The 21931-nt window shown below is 32.2% G+C and overlaps 1 protein-coding gene across 1 annotated transcript in view; it reads right to left on the bottom strand.

The window, feature by feature from the left end:
* LOC105224720 (frizzled-2) overlaps positions 1-21931 on the bottom strand; it is an 86412-nt gene that overhangs the window by 36953 nt on the left and 27528 nt on the right. Inside the window, exon 2 of the mRNA XM_011202882.4 lies at positions 13820-13904. The gene's annotated coding sequence lies outside the window, so the exon portion shown is untranslated. The remainder of the gene's footprint in view (positions 1-13819; positions 13905-21931) is intronic.

Here is a 21931-nt window from a genome sequence, read left to right on the forward strand (position 1 = left end):
GTTCAATTAATATAATTTTTTGTAAGAGTATTTTTGAGCGACAAATAAAAACTCTCCACTTTTTGGAGAGTTGAAGAAATTGTCAGAAGTAGATGAAATATACATGTATGAACAATATTCATATTTTTTAGTAATTTAACATGTCAAATAAAATATACACTTACAATTAGTGGAGTGTCATAAAACTAAGATTTAAATATTATATGCACATATTGACATTTGAGAAGCATTGCAGTTCACTAAAATTTATTCCGAATATATGTATGTAAGTGGCTAATAAATATTCGACCGTCTACAAGCACCCATTAGACATAATTCATTAACATTCTGCATTCGTTGCAACTGTCTAACGCTGACACTTTTATCGTCCAGTTTATAAAGTATGCCATTACCATATAATATGGACAACTTAACAGCAGCTTGTGACGGAAATAATTTTTATTTTACTTCAACTATTGTTTACTTTATATTAGCGCTGCAATTTCGCTAAAGCTTCAAATAAATTTTCTGTTTATTGCTTGTCTGCAAGCAATATATTATTTTCTCAACGACTGTCAGCTACCACCAGCTGCAGAAAGCAATTTTTGCCAAAGCAAACATGTGTAAATATATGTAAAGATGCACTGGCGTAACGTATTCTTGCAGCACATATATTTGTATGTATGTGTAATGCGTGTAAGATTGGCTTCACTTGCTTTACAACCTGTCATTAGAATATCACTCATACGCCATGTCTGCTCAACTTCACTAATTTCAAATAAAGCAAATTCCATTTCGTTCGTTGCCATTATAGCTTGTTAGCTTGTATTTAGTTCCACTATTTATATTGCATTTTATTAGACAGTATTATTTGATGCATGTAAGCGTAGACACATAAATGTAAGTATGTAGATAGTCGTTTGCAGGCGCAGGTGTATCTCTCTATTTATTATTCTTGTGCGCGTTCATGTTGTTTGTAAAATGTTTAAACGTACATATGTTCGCAAGTGTAATTTTAGCATATGTCTGGCATGTCAGCGTTCAATTCAAATTTAGTTGTGGCATGCATATTGACTGCATGACTGATTGACTGACTAGTTGACTGTTTGATGGATGCGCTGCAGACATATGTTATTATTGACTTTATTGCTTAGGATTGGACGGTTTTCTTATATTCTTCTTGGGATCTTGGCGTTGTAATGTGTTGTTGTAAAGAAACTTTGAATATACGCATGTATGTACATACATACATATGTATACATTTGATTGTTTAAGATTGTTTGCACAATTGAACTTCCGGGTTTTACTAAAAACGTGCAGCTTTTTTATTTTTGGTTTTCTTTATATAATTTCATGTGATATAAGCATTACATATTTCATTTCTATGGATTTATAATATACCACCAATTATTTTTTGTCAATTTGACGCCTTTATCCGAACGATTACGAAGTCTCCATTATTTTAAGAGTAGTAAGATTGCACTATTTTTTATTTTTCTTGAAATTTTGTGGAATAAGAACTTTAAAAACTTGAAATTAAAACTCTCCACAGTTTGGAGAGTTATCAAATAATGATTTAATTCATAATTTTTTAAATGCGAGATATTCTGCGTCTTTAAAATATTGGGAAAACTTAAAATAAAAACTCTACACTGCTTTGAGAATTATCAAATAACATTTTTCCTTTACTCTAGCTAGTTCTGTATATTTAGAATACTTGAAGAAATTTAAAATAAAAACTCTTAAATTTTTGGAGACTATAAACAACCTATATATTCATTTGTTTTATTATATTTGTGTTAGCTTCTTCGCTAAATTCGCAGAATTGTGATATGTTGTAATTTCTACCACTTATCTTAAGTTCTCTGTAGCCAGTAATATTCAAAAAAAAACTTTTTATTTACTTGAAGTTAACACTTTCAGCGCTATTGATCTGCATTTAAGGGATTAAACGAATTTACTAATATAATTTCCTGCATCATCTAAATTTTCAACTATGTTGTGGTTACCTTCAAGTGGCAATAAATTATCCAGTAAACCAACATACCTTACATATGCTTGCTTACTCCGTGCCACATATAGTTAAAATAGAACTTAACATCATTGCTGCCAACTTATGCTAAAATCTTCCTTCCTTCCACCCACGCTGTTTCCAGATCTTAGCTCTTCTTCCTACGCTCTACACTCGCTTTGTAGCCCATTTATTATTTCAATCTTTCATTATTTGCTTTGCTTAACTTTCATGTTATGGCTTCAATTAAATAACAAATTGTTGCTGATGTACAAATAATGTGTGAAAATCGACAAAGCACACATGCACCAGTACATACACTATAAAAATAGCTTTGTTTCGATTAAAAATATATTCATACAGTTGAAAAGTAAATGAGCTTGCGGGTGCCCTCTACTGTTGCAACTAAATTGTTTATGCGTTTTGGCTGCTTAATACCATATAGTTTATAGCTGATCGCTAATGATTTAGATTTCTCCCCTCGGTGATGCCACTTTTCTGATTTGTTGCAGTGTGGGGAGGGAGTGACGACGGCGGCTAAATTAATTTATAGCATTAACGGGCGTGTTGAAATATTTCTTTTTAACAGAGCGAGAGAGCGCAGCAGGCAATTAGATAGGTAAACACTAACAATCATAGGATATCAAAAGATTACAAAGCAAACCAAAAAAATATGTATGTATATATAAAAAATACAAAAAAAGTCAAAAAAGTAATGCGTATAATCAAAGCGAGTAAGAGTGTCGTAGAAAAACATTTGTAAATACAAAGTGCTGTCTGCGATGGCATGTGTGAACCACCAACATGCTCTTGCTGCTTATAACGGGTGATTTTTTTGAGGTTAGGATTTTCATGCATTAGTATTTGACAGATCACGTGGGATTTCAGACATGGTGTCAAAGAGAAAGATGCTCAGTATGCTTTGACATTTCATCATGAATAGACTTACTAACGAGCAACGCTTGCAAATCATTGAATTTTATTACCAAAATCAGTGTTCGGTTCGAAATGTGTTTCGCGCGCGTGTTTTGTTCAGCGATGAGGCTCATTTCTGGTTGAATGGCTACGTAAATAAGCAAAATTGCCGCATTTGGGGTGAAGAGCAACCAGAAGCCGTTCAAGAACTGCCCATGCATCCCGAAAAATGCACTGTTTGGTGTGGTTTGTACGCTGGTGGAATCATTGGACCGTATTTTTTCAAAGATGCTGTTGGACGCAACGTTACGGTGAATGGCGATCGCTATCGTTCGATGCTAACAAACTTTTTGTTGCCAAAAATGGAAGAACTGAACTTGGTTGACATGTGGTTTCAACAAGATGGCGCTACATGCCACACAGCTCGCGATTCTACGGCCATTTTGAGGGAAAACTTCGGACAACAATTCATCTCAAGAAATGGACCCGTAAGTTGGCCACCAAGATCATGCGATTTAACGCCTTTAGACTATTTTTTGTGGGGCTACGTCAAGTCTAAAGTCTACAGAAATAAGCCAGCAACTATTCCAGCTTTGGAAGACAACATTTCCGAAGAAATTCGGGCTATTCCGGCCGAAATGCTCGAAAAAGTTGCCCAAAATTGGACTTTCCGAATGGACCACCTAAGACGCAGCCGCGGTCAACATTTAAATGAAATTATCTTCAAAAAGTAAATGTCATGAACCAATCTAACGTTTCAAATAAAGAACCGATGAGATTTTGCAAACTTTATGCGTTTTTTTTTTTTTTAAAGTTATCAAGCTCTTAAAAAATCACCCTATGCTTAGTTCATAGCACATAAATTAATATAAATGTGTGCTTTTTATTTATTTTTATTTTTTCTGAATTTATTTATTTTTCTGCTCATTGAGGGAGCCTGTGATTTAGCACGCAATTGACTTTGAAATTTCCTGTCTGCCTTAATTGTACGCCGTGCTCAGAGAATTTCGCTGATTTTGATATGAAACTGATTCCAGATATTTGTTTTGCTCAGCTTTTTGTGCATGTATTTTCTCTATATGAAATTATTGTTATTTTTTGCTTATGTTGGATTTATTTTTCAAAAGCAAAATCAACTTCGACGTCTGCCTGTCTGCTTGGCCAACAACAAATGATTTCGGTCATAATTTACACCAATTGTTTCGGCGTTAAATATATGTATGTATCTTTGTATTTGCCTCATAAGTACATATATGTGTCCTATCGGAATTTTTATGATTTTTTCCACAAGTCGCTCAACAACGCACACAATAGCCATGCATATAAAATCAGCAAAGCGCCTATAACAAAATATATGTGAGTATGTATGTATGTCACATAGCGCGCCATAAATTTCCGCACGCTCGAAGCATATGTGTATTTACAACATCCATATCAAATAGATCCTTGTTCGCAAAAGTATTTTTATGTCTGCTTGTTTGTTTTAATGTGTGTGTTAACAGTATCCCATAACGATTGTCAATGCCATGTTAGTCGTTTTTATGTGTGCGCCACCCAAGCGCAATCACACACGCACAAACGCACACACAGAGATGCGCGTGGGGACTTAGCCACCTCCGCAAACGGCCTTTAGCTCCACAACGATTTCTGTTTTTTTTTGTTTTTGGCTGCTGCGCTGCTTCACCTCTGTATGCTGCCAGCCACCTCACTGTATACCCTTTGCTCTTTAACTCACGCTCGCTCCTACAGCGCTCTGCCACCTCATCGCCCAGTGTGGGCGCTTTTGGTGTGTTATTGTATGATTTTCCATTTTCTATTTTATGACATTCTACATTTCAGTAAATAAGCGAACACATGTCTACGCGCAGAGCCAACAACAACTATTCCAATACTCGTATAAATATGTTTGTTTCTCTATTTGCTCAATGCGTTGTGACGTAGTTTATGCGGCCATTTGCCTGTCTGTTGGCTGTGTCAGTTTTCCTTTATTGTATTTTGCTTGGAGATTTCATTTAATGGATTTTAATGGGTTTTCTTTTTTAAAATTGTTCTCTCATATGTACTGTACATATATGCATTTTTTTGTGCTTTTGTTTCTCTTTAGCTTTTACTTCTTTTTTGTTTACACAATTTTTAAGTGCAATTTTATATTGAGATTTTTATTTGCACTCGTTTGGACAAGTAGTCAATTAATTCGTTGCGTAATTTTAAAAGCTCTTTCTATTGTACAATTGTCGGTTAAAATTTGTAGGACTAATATTTTTATGGAAAAATGTGTGTCATAAAGCAAATACGGAAATTATTACGGGTGGTACAAAAATAAATATTTCAGGGCAATTAATTCTTTCGTTTCAAAAAAATTAAACCAAAATTAAAAAGTGTGCTTGGTATAGTACGATCCATGTAAGAGTTGTTTGAGAGTGATTTAATAAGATACAACGAAATTTCAAAATTTTTGTACATTAACTTGGAAAATCACAGCATGATTAATTACAAAAAAAAGCTGTTATGCTCCTTTTAACACTTGGTGTTTGCTGAAGACAAGAATGAACGCGAAAAATAAAATTCTCCACTTTTTGGAGAGTTTCAAAAATGCGTTGAAAATAAAATTTTTGCTAATAAATGTTCTTCTGTTTATATACCATATTATATTTCGCCAAATTGAGCCAATTCAAAACTCTCCACTTTTTAAAAAGTATGCACTTTGCAATCCAACTCACAAAAATCTGTTTTTTAATGCAAATCACTTGATTACAAAGCAAGTGGAATAAAAATAAAACTCTCCACTGGTTTGGAGAGTTATAAAAACTCTTAAGGTTAACATTTATGCAAAATTCAAAAGCAATTTTCTTTTGCGTAAATTTGCCAAAATTTTTATTTTTTAAATACTTTCTGTTGGTCTAATCATTTTGTAAAAATGAACACAATAAATAAAAAAATTATTCAATATTTTACAAACTATCAATGTAATTTATCTTTCAAATGCGTGTCGCGCATTTAAACAGTCAAACGCAGACAATAATGGAATACCTGGCAGAGTATTTAACATATTCAACACGTTATTTCAACAAAGTACGCGATTTTCAGAAACACTGTTTGGCATAAGTTGCCTTCACTTATTTGCATACAAATTATTATTTGTTGCAAACTGACAAAAATTTAATAGAAATACTCACAGCTAAATGTAAATCAGCTATTGTTGCTGCTCAGAAATGCCAAACACGGTAACGTCAAAGCACCCAAGCCATTAAAACTCACGAGTGGGCAGCGCATTTCAATGAGCTGGTACTAAATTCAAAGGACAGAAATTACATGCGAGGTAGCCAAAATAAAGCTGGCGCAAAAACACAATTAAATAATGAAAGAAGCCAACAATACAATTAACTAAAAATTCTAAAGTTTATACAACTGGTTTAAAAAAATCCGGAGCGCGCACTGTAAAGTTAAAGCATAATTTATGCCACTTTTAATAGCAATTTTTTATAAATTTATGAATTTCGCTTGTAATTGTAGCATGTTTACTGATTACTAAAGATAAATTTGAAGTTTCAGCTGAATTTTGAGTAGCTGAGAGTATGGGTAGAATTTTTGTTGTTGTGTTTTTTTGTGCTGAAAACTAGGTTATGTCTATTTTGAACTTATCTTCATGAAAATATTTTATGTACTTCAACGATTTTCGAAAGCATTATTACTAATTTTTAATAACGCAACCCAGGTGGCAACAGTTAACAGGTATATTTAATATTTCAGTAAATTTTATTTTGAATTGGATAAATTTATTACATAGTTTTTTTGTTTTTTTGTTTTTTTAAGACTAAAAGTTTGTAAGAAATTTATTAGGTGGAAACTCTGAAAGATTTAACCAATAAATTAAAGCCACGGAAAGAGCTCTCAAATTTATGTTTATGAATTTTAAACTTAATTTTTAACAGTCATTATCTTAAATCAACGAGAAACACTAAAAAGTAATAGTTTTAAAGTAAAGATAGTATACAAAAATTTAAGACAGGTGGCAATGCTTTTAATATTTTTATGAAAATAAAGCATATTTTGCATAATTTTTTGTAATTTTGTTTTTTAAAATTCGTTAATCCTTCGTCCTTATTTATTGCCGGTGGCAACCTTCTCCGGATCGAAATATGGATTTTGTAGAATTTACAAATTTCTTTTCTGTCGTCCAGCTGTATGAAGATCTATGTATAAATATATCAGTCAGTAAAGCCGCTGCCACATTTACAACACCGTTAAAACTGTCATAAAACGTGTCAAAGTTCGTCGTTGACTCTATACCGCACTTAAGCACGAAAAAATGGCGCGAAATTGATAAAAATGGACAACATAAAATAGCAAACAGCCGAAGTTGTGTTGAGAAAGCGGAGAGGGAGTGCGATTTACTGTGTGCCAGCCAATAATAATAAAGCACGAATAGGCGCATAAAAAGGAAACACAATGACATGAAATAACAATGCCAAAAATACCAATACATAGACAGTTAGGCAGCAAATAATTGTGTGAGCGGAGAAACAAGGCGAGTAAAAAGCTATTTGGCAATGGAAAAAACTATTAAAAATGCATAAAAATGCGGAAAGAGAAGTGAAGAGGCAAACAGTGAGTTACATCTACTATATATGTGTATGTATATGTACGTATGCATCCAACAACATGCTTGCCACACAAAAGTTTAATATCTGCGGCGCAACAATTTAATTGCAAATGTAATTGTGTTGTGTAACATAAAAACAAAAAATAAAAAAAAAACGTTTTTTCTGCTCTTGAGTTTACAATAAGCACGTGAAAATCAATATGCGCTCGAGGCAGGAAATTATTATGGCTCACATACATGTAGACACACTCAGTTGCATGCGCGACGAAATAAATTGCATGCTTGTGCGCCTATTGATAGGCCGTAAAAATAGTCTCCACATTCGCTTGGCATTGCTGAAATGAATTTTTACGCCTACTAAAAGTCAACGCCAAAATAACAGCCGCAATAAATGGTTAGGTGATGAAAAGCAAACAATGGTTTAGCAAACAGCGCATGTGGCACCAACCTGTACTTGTGACAGGCCACACGAAGTTGCTAAAAGTAGTAAAAATAATATGCTTTGTAGCATTTTTACCTTTAAAGCGCTGTAAAAGTGTGTTCGTGGGCGGTACGAAGTCGTTGACATTTTCTGTCGGATTGCATGTTCTCGAAATGGCACGAATGGATTTTTTTATTATTAGATACTTTCTAATGTTGAAGCCTACTTTTGGGATCACAAAATGCGGCTAGACAATGTCTGTCTACAGTAAATAGGTAAAATTATGCTGGACGTAAAAGTTTAGTTGAGGTAGTGTTTATTGCGCTATTCAGTTGGCTATTTTATTTTAATTTTGGGTTATAATATAGTGTTTTTTCATAGTTTTTAAAGAGGTAACTTTTACATTGGTTATATTAGTAACAGTTGAGATATGCAGAAGTGGTTTTATTTTCAATGTGAATCAATTTTAGTTTTTTGTAATAAATCAACTTAACTATTTCTTTAAAAATTATAAATTTTATAATAAAAAATATTATTTTTTTAATTTTAAATAAAATTTTCCATATTTCCTTTAATTTTTGTATTATCATTGTGGGGCTCTTCGCTCCTAATATGCCACGCATACCTCATAAATGTCTTTCACACCTTTTCCCGACCCTCGAACGTGCCAATTTGTTATTTTCCAACTGAGACATAAAAATACTATTTATCGCTTATATCAAAAATATTTCTTTCCACACAAACACCCTGATGGCCGCCCGCAGCAGCGCAATTGCTCCACATTCCCATTAGAATTTCTTAATATTTCACACAAACTTTGTTCATTAAATTATTTATAAAGGGTGATTTTTTAAGAGCTTGATAACTTTTTTAAAAAAAAAAACGCATAAAATTTGCAAAATCTCATCGGTTCTTTATTTGAAACGTTAGATTGGTTCATGACATTTACTTTTTGAAGATAATTTCATTTAAATGTTGACCGCGGCTGCGTCTTAGGTGGTCCATTCGGAAAGTCCAATTTTGGGCAACTTTTTCGAGCATTTCGGCCGGAATAGCCCGAATTTCTTCGGAAATGTTGTCTTCCAAAGCTGGAATAGTTGCTGGCTTATTTATGTAGACTTTAGACTTGACGTAGCCCCACAAAAAATAGTCTAAAGGCGTTAAATCGCATGATCTTGGTGGCCAACTTACGGGTCCATTTCTTGAGATGAATTGTTGTCCGAAGTTTTCCCTCAAAATGGCCATAGAATCGCGAGCTGTGTGGCATGTAGCGCCATCTTGTTGAAACCACATGTCAACCAAGTTCAGTTCTTCCATTTTTGGCAACAAAAAGTTTGTTAGCATCGAACGATAGCGATCGCCATTCACCGTAACGTTGCGTCCAACAGCATCTTTGAAAAAATACGGTCCAATGATTCCACCAGCGTACAAACCACACCAAACAGTGCATTTTTCGGGATGCATGGGCAGTTCTTGAACGGCTTCTGGTTGCTCTTCACCCCAAATGCGGCAATTTTGCTTATTTACGTAGCCATTCAACCAGAAATGAGCCTCATCGCTGAACAAAATTTGTCGATAAAAAAGAAAAGAACCGAACACTGATTTTGGTAATAAAATTCAATGATTTGCAAGCGTTGCTCGTTAGTAAGTCTATTCATGATGAAATGTCAAAGCATACTGAGCATCTTTCTCTTTGACACCATGTCTGAAATCCCACGTGATCTGTCAAATACTAATGCATGAAAATCCTAACCTCAAAAAAATCACCCGTTACATATAAAGGAGATTAAAAATTTATATCAGAATATACTAAATTGTAGCGAAGAGTAAACGAGAGAGAACTTTTGGGACGCCCCACAGCTGCAGCGAAACAGACAACGCTTTTATGCTTGATATCAGGCATTCGGGTAATGTGCAACGAAAGCAAAGTATGCGCCATTTTTCAATACAAAGTTGCCTATTTTTGAATTTTTCAAATTTCCCAAACAGCAGCACGCCGTCCGGTAGGCACACGTGAAAATAAACAACACACCACCACCCATTGGGACGTTGGGTCATTTAGGGTGATTTGTTGTTGGATGCTTTGTTTTTGTTTAACTCTAAGGTAGCTTTCAAGTAATGCCGTGTTGAAATAGTCGCTAGCATGTGGCGTGTGGTAAGTTATGTATGCTAGCTACGCTGCTTAAGGAATTTCGAAATATGCGTTTTTGAAAATTCAGAAACGCATCGAAGTGTATATATGAGTTAGGATGTGAGCAAAACGTAGGGAAGTCCTCTATTGTGCGGCATGATTTATGTATGTACGAGTATATGTGTATACATATGTGTGATATAAAAAATGTTTAGTAGATGATAGATTGAAAGGGTCACAGTCGCAATTGTGGATGTGTACAAAAATACTGTGGAGAGCCTGAGTGGCATTGAGGACGGTATTATTATATTATATTATAGAGTTCTGACTAAAAATCTCAGCACATCTTTGGCAAGTGTTCTTAGAATGCAAGTATTCCTCATGGAGTTGAGAGACTCAAAAATTAAGAAAATTCTACTGAAATAGTATGTTAAAATGCACATTTTTTAGGAAACGTATTTTTAAAGAAACATTTTGGCAATTTCAAAAATTTTCCCCAAGGGAATTTTTTATAATTAATAAGAAAAAAATTCGTTATGCTTTATGTTTGGCTGCATAGTAAATCTTTTTGTACTGATGAACTTCGTGAGAAGAACGGTCTGCTTTAAAGAGAAGGCAATAGAATAAGGAGATTTGAGGCACTGTGATTTCACTAAAAACTTAGGTCCAGACAGTCCATACCTACCTACCTACCTATTAGATTGAAATCTTTCCAAATAAAAATTTCAGAGAGATTTAATTATTAAAATTGTTTCAAATATATAAAAAGTTGAGATCAGTTATTTCGAAAACATATGTTCAAAATGGCGTCATTTATAGAAATACAACCACATCCAGCATTAAAGATGTAGGTTCAAAAGAAAATTGTATAGAAATCTTAAAATACAGCCAAAAATTAGAAACCAATGAAGCCTTCAATAGCTAAAAAACATTCGTTAAAAACAGGATCGCGCGAGATAATCGTAAATTTTAAAGGAAAGCTCTTAGGAATAATTTTATACTTTGTTTTCTCTTAAATACAAATCTTATCAAAAAATCTTATAAAAAAATTGTGGATCATAAAAATTCACAACGAGGAAAAAATTTCAACTTTAAATCTGCAAAAGTAAAACATTTCCTGTAGAAGAACCATTAACGAATACATCATTCCAGCTCATACAAAACCCTCTTTCTGTTGATATTTTAACGAATTATTAAAAAAAGAGTTCTGTTAAAGAGCCATTTAGTTCTGACAAGAGCTCTTCGAAATCTAACTACCCACAAAAGCTTAGTTTTCTTTAATTTTTTTCGCGCATTCATACCAAAATCGCATTATATTTTATTTGAAATGCATTTAATAGTTTGTATCGTTGAAAATTTAAATTCATATGAATTTACATGTCGTGCAGACTTATCTCAACACAGGCAATCAGACATAGCACAAACACTAAACAAGAAGAAGCCGCACTCAAGCGGCGAAGACACCGACACACAGGCCGAGACCGAGACAGGTGAGGGGTGAAGCATAAAGATGCTAACTAGACTTAAACGAGCGTGCAGCAGACAAACAGCCAAACACTTGAAAGTCCCCCCAGCATGTTGCATGCGAGCAAAACTAAGGCAACATAAAATTTACGAGCGCACAACGAGAATGAAGAAAGAAAGAAGCCTCAAAACTATGGTATGGCACTATGAGTATGATGTTGTATGCTGGAGAATAAAAGGCTAAACAAGATTGAAGATTGAAGAGATGAGCTGAGCAACCAGGCAATGTGCAATGGCAATTGGAATGAGAGTAGGCAGTCGGCAGCAGACAGCAGGTATGGCTGAGCGAACCGGTAACCGGTGAAGCTATAAACAAAGTTGTAGTACATATGTATGTGTGTGTATGTGTGTATTTGGGTAGCATAAAAGAGCCAACAAGCAATAAGAGTGGCAAGAAGAAAAGACCTTGAACAAAAACTAGCAAAATAAGAATGAGCAGACAACTTGGCTAACACAGCTGCAAGTCGTGTCAGCGGCGTTGAGGATGCTGTGTGCAAACGCAAACTAACTAGCAGGGTAAAAAATACACGCTGTTGGTTGAAGAGTCAGGGAAGTTGCAGTAGCACGTTGCAAAAGCCGGCAGGAAGAACGGGCGCTCCGTTTTTTGAAGAAAGAAGTCAACAGCTCGTTAAAGTTAAAGTGCTGAAGCGCAACGAGTACTAAAGTGTTGAGTTGGCTGGATGCTAGCTTGCAAGGTTATGCAATGCTGCAGACTTCGTGAGCTAGGTGATAACGTGTGAGGAGACAACATAGCAGAGAGTAGCTTGTGGCAAGCAGGTAGTCAAAATGTGGCTTGTCTTGGGCTAAAAGGGAACTACAATTGCGTTTTGAAAATGGTGGTTAGGGGGTAGGGGCGTCGTAGAAGGGGAGGTATGCAAATGAGTATGTTGAGAAAATAAATAAAATGCTGCAAAAACGCAAAGCAGAGGAAATGAAATGTTGCAGAGGAATAAATTTTGAAGAAAAGAAGAAAATTGTATAAGAATATAGGAAAATAAATTGTACAAAAAAAAAAAATTATACAAGAAATAAAATAAAAAAATATATATATAAAAGCAACTATAAAAGTTTCAAAACTGCAAAAAATAAAATTGCATAAAGATTCCCTTGCAACAAGCAGCCGAAAATAAAAATATAAAGCATCAAAGTGAGGGACGACTTGAACTTGAGACTGCCGAAAGTCAAAGCAAAGTGTTAACAATGGGCAACAAGTCACTTGTTGGCAACAATAACAACAACAGCAACAGCTTGAGTTGTGGCAGCAACCATATAAATATACCGTTTGATTTTTGCTGGCAATTCAGCAGATTTGCAAAAGAGCTGTCATGGCAAGGAGAGTAGAAATGCAAAATAGCAACACTTATTTGCAGTAAAATAGGCAAATAGCTTATAAGTTAGCTTACAAGCAGCTCGAGCTGTAAGTGGAGCTGGTTGAATAAACTGTGAGCATATATAAATTTATGCTACAGGCATATGCAGTATAGCATATATTGCATTATCGCCGCTGGACCAGACTCGAAAGCGATATGCTGCCCATTGCGGTTGAGTTGCTGATGAGTGGATCACTTTGACTGCCGTGCTGTCTGGGATTGAGAAATTGGATTTCCCAAACACACACACAGCGGCCATATTAGATGCCATACAGGGTCAAAAGAGTGGACAGCAGAGTGCAGGCATTTTTATGTGCCGCTGAAAGCCAAGCAGACAATAAAAATTTATATATGCAGGATTGTAGTTGGCATTAAACTTGAAATTGCATGTGGCAATAGGAATGGAATTGCATTTTTCGGACGCTTGGCACACACTGCGCTTCTTCTTCTATCCATTGGCTGTCTGTCTCGAGTATTGTAAATGAGCCATTATGGCGTTAATGCGCACAGCAGTGAACTTCAAAAGATATACATATGTACATATTGACGTGTAAATGATACTTGGGCATGTACTCGTGTGAGCACTTTTTACCTTCTCTCTACCATCACCTATGTGTGTTATACCTCGGGCTCTGTGTATAATTGAATTCGTTCTGACCAGTTAAGTTGAAATGTGTTAAATTCGCATTTAAATGTTATTATATGCAGCACTACAACATCACAAGCGATTTGTGGCCACTTTTTTGTTGCAAGTTTAAACTGTTCCCTCTCTCCTTAGCGGTAATAGTTTATTGTCAAGTTAGCTTGTTAATTGTTTAGTTAATGGAATTTGTAAGGATTTTTCTATATAAGTATTAAAACTTACCATTTCCAATTCCATTTTGTCGTTGTTGAAAGTTTAATTACTTTGCGGCATTTGCGTTTGATAAACTAGGTAGAAATTTGCGGATCTGTAATGAGAAGAGTCATGAAGAAAAATAATTAATTAGTGTTCATAGTGGCAAAAATAAAGAAATTTAAGACTACATTCATAATATTTCTGTTGAGAAAAAATTAAGTTAAAAAGTTATAAACTCGAGTTTAAGGAACTCCGAGTTTAATGTAAAACATTTTCTTTTGACAAACTTTTTTTATTATAAGAGTTATGAGTAAAAAAAATTAAGTGGAAAAGTTATAAACTCGAGTTTAAGGAACTCCGAGTTTAATGCAAAACTTTTTCTTTTGAGACATTTTTTTTTTATAATAAGAGTTATGTGTAAAAAAATTAATTTGAAAAGTTATAAACTCGAGTTTAAGGAACTCCGAGTTTAATGCAAAACTTTTTCTTTTTGGACAATTTTTTTTTATAATAAGAGTTATGTGTAAAAAAATTAAGTTGAAAAGTTATAAACTCGGGTTTAAAGAACTCCGGGTTTAATGTAAAATATTTTCTTTTGACAAACTTTGTTTTATAATAAGAGTTATGTGTAAAAAAATTAAGTTGAAAAGTTATAAACTCGAGTTTAAGGAACTCCGAGTTTAATGCAAAACTTTTTCTTTTGAGAAAATTTTGTTATAAAATAGAGACATATCTCTCTTAAAACCTCATAAAATCGTGTTAAAAAAAGTATAAACTAGAGTTGATGAAACCCCATTATTAATCAAAATTTCTTTTGACCATTTTTTATATAAAAGTATAGTTTCAGAAACTCCAAGAAATATTCAAACATGTTTCTTTAGCCAAAATTTATCATAAAGAGGAAAAAATCAATAAATAATTCATAAATTGGGAAATAAGAGTTTAATAAACGCCAGAGTTAAAAAAAACTACAATTTTAATACAAACATTTCAGCTTTTGATTGCTACTAACGGAGAGGTAACAAAATCATGAGTTCAATGAGAACTTGTATTACTTTTTTGGAAATTTGTCTATAATATCTTATGATCATAATATCTATAAACCGTTCTCACTATGTGTTTAAGAAACTCTGAGTTTAATTCCTAATGTTTTGGCAAAAATTGCTGTGAAAAAGACTTATACCTTTATGGAGCATGATAAACTCGAAGTTTGTGAGCAGTGTTTATAGCTAAACACCAAATTGAACGTTAAATTCCAGTTACTGGCACTTAAGCAAAATTTTCAACGAAAAAAGTTTTGCAGCTGTGACTCACTCATATTTATGTGAAACACTATTTCAATAATTGCGCACCCTCACCAAACGCCACTATCAAATACACTTACAACGGCCCCTATACCTTTCATGTATGTATGTATGCTTGTACATCTACACCAACATTTACTTAACTCACTCAATTAATTTGCATAAATATTTGCATTTAAATTATTAATTAAACACGAAATGTAATCAACAGAAGTGAAATACTTACAAGAACAACAAAAAATATGCGTAAATAACATTGCCAAGGGAAAATAATAAAATGTAGTATTAATAAAAGCAACAACAACAACGGCAAGCGTTGAGGCAATAAATTTCAAGAAGTGTCCACAATTAAAACGAGAAGATAAGCAATATGACATGAAAAAGGCAAACAAGTAAATCAGTTGAACGAGAAGCTGAAGAAGCGGCTGAAGGGTAGGGGTAGCAGGTGGATGGTGCATGGTGAGGAGTTAAAACGCTACAAAGCTTGGCTGCGCACGTTGGATTGTAGACTTAAGTAGAGCCATATTAAAATTATGAATTTTTAATTATGCGCGTAAACATAGGGTTACAAGCACATACACATGTACTTGCACGAGTGTATAGTAGATGTGTTTGCACATAAGCCGTTATAGTATTTATGATAAATTGAAAATGAAAAACAAATGCCGCTGACAAAAAATAAACGTGTAGATAAGCAAAAGCGTCACGGCATAATGGAGGTAATGCGAGAGAAGTGCTTTTCCATTTTTACTTGCGGAGCGGAGGCTGTTATGGGTAGAGCAAACTAGGCGCCAAATTGTGGCAGTGTTGGTGTCTGTTAGCGCTACAAGCAATCCAGTGGAACGAATGTGAGGTTTTCATAAACTCGAGTTTAGCCAATTTTTTTCGTAAAGTCGGGTAGTAGCTCTACTAACGCATAAATATAGCAGTTTCATCGCAAACACGAGTTTAATTTTTAACTCGAGTTTCAGAAACCCGGAGTTTATTCAAAAATTGTTGTTGTTAAATCGGGCAATACCGCATTTCCAGTTTTTATAAGTCTATTAGAAGAAAAATATAGAAGTTACGTCATAAACACGAGTTTTATAAATAACTCGAGTTTAAAAAATTTTGAGTTTATCCAAATGTCTTTCGTAAAATCGGGTAGTAGCTCTACTAACGCAGAAATATAGCATTTTCATCGCAAACATGACTTTAATTTATAACACGAGTTTCATAAACTCGGAGTTTAATTCAAAAATGTTTGTTGTTAAATCCGGCAGTACCGTTTTTCGAGTTTTTACAACTCGACTGGCACAAAAATTTTGAATTTCTATCTTAAACATGAGTTTAATAAATAACCCGAGTTAAAAAAACGGAGTTTAATTGTTAATTTTTAGCAAATATTGCTACCAAGAGAAGACATTGCTCTGTTCTATTACAATTCTTATTCGCTGAGTTTTCTACACTACGCTGTCACTTAAAATTTGTAAAGCAATTATACAAGTGGACAACGGCGCTTACGGTGAATTGTGCATAAACTATATTTAAACTACTTGTCAGCTTGTGGGAGGCTATTGTCGCCGACTTGCTTTGTTTGATTAATTTAGCGGCGTGTAAAATGAAACAAAAGTATTAAAAAGTAGGAGAAAAATAAATTTAATTAAGAGTAGGCGGCATATGCGTCTGTATTTATAGCAAAAGTATGAGTAAAGACCGTGAGGTAAAGTAAATAGTTGCGCGCAATGTAAATATTCAAGAGCAGGTGCTTCAACTTAGAAGGTGAATGGAATAAAAGTACTGTTGTCTAAGGTGAAGCACTAAAGTTAAGTGCATGTGACAATAATTTGTACCATAAAAGAAGTTTGTAAAAAATTTTTTTTTAATTTTCCTAACGAAGTAAACTTGGCGCAGAACTGATGAAAGAAAGTTGTAAAACTTCTTGGTAAATAAGCATGCTGTGAAGGTGCCAACTAACTGTAAATATTTTCAAAGAAGTTTTGCGAGAGAAGTTGACGCGGCAAATAAAGTGACATATGGAAGTCAATATAGCTGAAGAAACAAAGTGTTGTTAGCGGAAAGGAAATAATGCTATTAAAAGGAGCGCATTCAACTTTTCATAAGTATGACAGATTGGACAAATAGAGATGACAGTTGTTAATAAATACAAATGCGAGTTGTCAATAAATAGGAAATGAAGCAAAATTGACAGAGTTTATGACGCTACTGTTTAGCAAAGAGCTTGTTTAACCAATAACTGTAAAACGCTAACGCATAACTAGTTATAAAATAATACATATACTTACTATATAGTATACGCATACATTTATTTTTTCAATATGCTTAGCTGAAACACATTGTGCCAGAAAAATACAAAAAATATAATAAATATTGCACTGGAAAATTTCCAAAATATTTTGAGATAATTCTCTTTTAATATTTTTGGCTTTATTTATTTCTAAAATCTTCTAATGATGTAATTTTATTGCTATTTTACAGGCATACGGCTTAGATAGTGTAGATGTCTTTATGAATTTATAACTTATCTCTTATGACTTGTGGTGTGCGATTGTTTATTGTATGTCTAAATTGGCCTGTCATTTCAACAACAATGGTGACACACATTAAGATATGTTTTGTTAAGATTTAATTAACTATTTGATTGACAGCAGTTGTGAGCGACTTTGAAATTCGGTCTAGAGTTGCCAATTAGTTTATTTATAATTTTACTTATTTTATCACTCAGTCAGGAAAGAGAATTTATAATATACATATGTATGAAAAAACTTCGCGGCGCTTAATTGTTTACATTATCACTGAACTGAAACCAAAAATATTAATTTTCACAGGCAACTCTATAACTAAAAATTTCATTTTCTGCTTTTCTGTTTCCAAAAACAAAAAAATAATAGTTAAACAGTCTGATAAGCCGAATCACACAACTGCTGCTGACTAGTAAGTTTGATGTCGAGGCAACAAAGTTTGATTTCTTACAAATTAAAGAACAAGCACGAACTAGTGTTGTCTTTCGGCAACGCTTTGATCTTTCACTTTTTAGTATCTTCGCTTGTTTGTAAAGATTTTTGAGGGACAGTTATGAGTACATAGAAAGGAGTTAATATAGTTGTTTGAGGGGATGCAATGTAATCATGGAGATAAACGACGAGTACCGGAAAGATATAGTATGTATGGCTCTTTGATGCTGTGGGGTAATGCTAGCAGAGATTTTTGGTTTAATTTAATTTTGTTGGAAGATTAATTAAAGTGTTTTCTTAATGTTATCAGCTGACAAAAGGCAGGTTATAAAGAAATGATATTAAAAAAATATGATAATTTGTAGATATTTAAAGAACGTAAAAAAATACATAAAAAATTAACAAATTAAAATGTATTAAAAAAAACTTAAAATTAATGAAAAAAAAAAAATAAAAATAATGAATTAAATATAAAAATGTGCTAAAAAAGTAGAAAAATAATAAATTTTGCGAAAACAGTTTAAAATTATAAAAAAAAAATAATTAAATTAAAAAATTTACTAAAATGTAAATTATTGAAAGCAAAAACAAAAAATATGAATAATATTTTAAATATAAAATTGTCCAAAAGAGTAAAAAAATTAAAAAAAAAAAAATTAAAAAAAAATTCAGGAAAAAGATTACATTGTAAAAAAAAATAATTTAATTAAAAAAAAAAATTAATAAAATTGTAAATTAATGAACACTAAAATACAAAAAAAATAATTATAATTTAAATATAAGAATGTTCTAGAAAAAGAAAAATTTAAAAAAGTAATAATAATTAAAATTTAAAACTTTGGAAAAAAGTATTAAATAATTTTCGAAAAAATTTAAAATTATAAAAGAAATAATTTAAATTAAAAATGTTTCCTAGAATAATAAATTATTGAAAACAAAAATTAAAAATAATATTATATAATAATAATAAATTAAATAATAATAATTAAATTTAATAATAAATTAAATATAAAATGTTCCGAAAAAAGTTTAAAATTATAAACAAAAAGATAAATTGAAAATTTTTACTAGATTTGTAAATTATTGAAGACAACAATTAAAAAAAATAATAATAATTAAAAATATGGTCTAAAATAATTAAAATTAAAATAAATTAGTAAAAAACAAAATTTGAATTTACATTTTTCATTTATTTTATTTTTTCTTTTTATTAAAATTTGTATTAAAAATTAATGTAAGAAAAATATTCCAAAAATATCTTATATATTTAATCAATTTTATACTTTTCTCTTAGAATTAAGCAAAATGTTAAATATAAATTTCCAACCAATAAACTTTAAAAATTTAAAATTCCCGGTAAATCATGCTTAAAGTTTGAAGTCACTTTTGAAGCGAGGTGCGACCAGTACTCAACATACTTAAGACTTGACATCACTTTCACGCGCAAACGATCGAACAATCGAAGGAGATTTTTTTTCAAAGGCAAAAGTTAAATAAAAAAGTAAATAATAAGAAAATAAATTAAAAAACATTTTAAACAATTGTTGCCTTTGAAATAAACCTGCAACTTTTTAATTTTTTCCTCTAAAAATTCTCACTCTCTGCATGTGGCATATTGAAACATTATTTTGATTTATATGTGGCACACATTGTGTGGGTGTGTGCGCGCTTGTTATGCGAAGTCAATGCTAATTAATTAGCAAATATTTTCAGACTCCCATAAAAAAGCAACAGCAACAACAAACTAAGCGACTTCATAAAACAGATGAATTCGAAGAATTTTGTATTTATTTATTTATATTTTGGCTTTCGCACAGCAAATAAAAGTCACAACAAATGGTATTTATGCAGAAAAAAAGTGACTAGCGTACAATTTATGTTCGGGGAATTCCAGGAAAGGCATAATAACAAGTGATAAAACAGATGAAAAAATAATACAAAATAATAAAAAAGTGGAAATTACAAACGGTAAATAAAGCAACAAAACATCAAACGCAAAAAGTTGAGCTAATTTATGCTTAAATCGATGCTTTTACTTAATAGAAGTCGAATGCTTGGCAATAAAAAATCCAAAACGCTTTGATATTAGCCAAACGCTATATATACAAGTACAAGCGTATTTCCTGTGTAGATAAATATGCCCAGCTATTGTACATACTTGCTTATATATTTTTATTTAAATGTGACTATAAATCTACGTCAATAAAATCAAATGAAATATATTTGAAACGCAATAGTGTAACAACAATAAATATTATAATCGAGTACAAGGAACTTAGAAATAAAAAGCTCGCTAGCTGATTGCCGACGGCATGAAGTAAAAAGCGATAAAATATTGAGAGGTCTCGAGAAAAGTTCGCTAAATATATTCTCCATATTCGAAGAATGTGAGCGAATCTTTTTTCGAAAAACTGGAAAATAATTTTTTTTTTTGAAAAACTGAAAAAATAATTTTTTTTGGTGTTAATTTTTATTAAATATTATTATTATTGTTATTATTACTTATTTTTTTATTTTTTGTAGATAAATATTTTTTCGAGAAAATCAAGTATTTGGGGTCAACAATAGATAATAAATTTTCCATAAAATATTATTTATGATAATTTTAACACTCGAAATACTGTAAAATTATTTTTATTTAGTTAAAGAAACCTTAGAAATTTTGTCGAATTTTAGAAATACGTCCAGAAATAAATTTGTAGAGCCAATAAAATATTCAAATACTTTTATTTCTTGATATATACTAATTCAATAATTACTTTAATTTTAATAATTTTATGAGACATATTTTCAAGGACAATTTTAACACTTCAGTGACCCTAAAAAGTGAATTTTAGAGACTTTTTCTTTTCAAAAAAAAGGGTTAAAATATTTTTTTTTAGATGAACTAGATTAAGTATAAAGTGAATGTAAAAACATGTGAGTACATATGTATAACAGTAAAAATATTGTAATGTTTGAGAAACAGACGAGAGAATGGTTTAAATATATTTTTAGCTGTACCATAGTATTGCCAAATGCATCAGATTTGCTCCTTAAGCTCACAACCGTTGGTGGGTCTTATGTTACACAAAAAATAACAGATATGTATCTATTTTGTTGGCGAAAACTGTTTTTTTTTTTGTTTTTCTAAGCGAAGCACTTTAATTAACAATATTTTAGAAACCAGTTGAGAATTTCATGCCTTGTTTTTAAGACAATGAAATTAATTAATCGTGCTATTTGAAGCAGATGAAATGTCTTGCAGTTCAGAAGTGTAACAAAAGAGATTTTTAGTGTTCATTTTAAAGCTTTAACTAAATAATATATTAATTGTTGAGAGTTTTTTTCCTCAATTTATTATTCCAAGTACCCAGCATATATTAGAGATTTGTTCATACCTAGAATTTCTTACTAATAAAACTATAATAAATATTGCGATAAGCAGAGCGTGCCAAAACCAAAAGATTGTAAGTGATTTTTGTACCCAATTTTTATAAACCTTGCCATAAATTATTTACGACTTATCGGAAACCACAAATTGAGCATAAATAAATTTGAAACAATATTTGGAAAAAATAAGAAAAATAGCGATAAATGCGGTTGGGTGTTTTATGTTGCTGGCAAGCGCTGAAAGCTAACAATAATGCATTGAACAGGGCGCATATTGTTGCCTCAACGAAGGTAGGGAAATTAAAAATACGGCAAACAAACGACAAAATAATAATTAATTTTATGCTATTAAATTTTTTTTTTTTTATATTTTTGGCATATGTATATATGTATTTATAGTCATAAAAAGTTCGAAGACGACATGTGAATTTATCGAAGATTTATTGCAAATAACCGTGGGCTGTTGGCGTTACTTATGAATGCCGCAGGAGGTAGCCGAAATTGGCAGC

Source organism: Bactrocera dorsalis, chromosome 5, assembly GCF_023373825.1.
Source record: "Bactrocera dorsalis isolate Fly_Bdor chromosome 5, ASM2337382v1, whole genome shotgun sequence".
Lineage (NCBI taxonomy): Eukaryota > Metazoa > Arthropoda > Insecta > Diptera > Tephritidae > Bactrocera > Bactrocera dorsalis.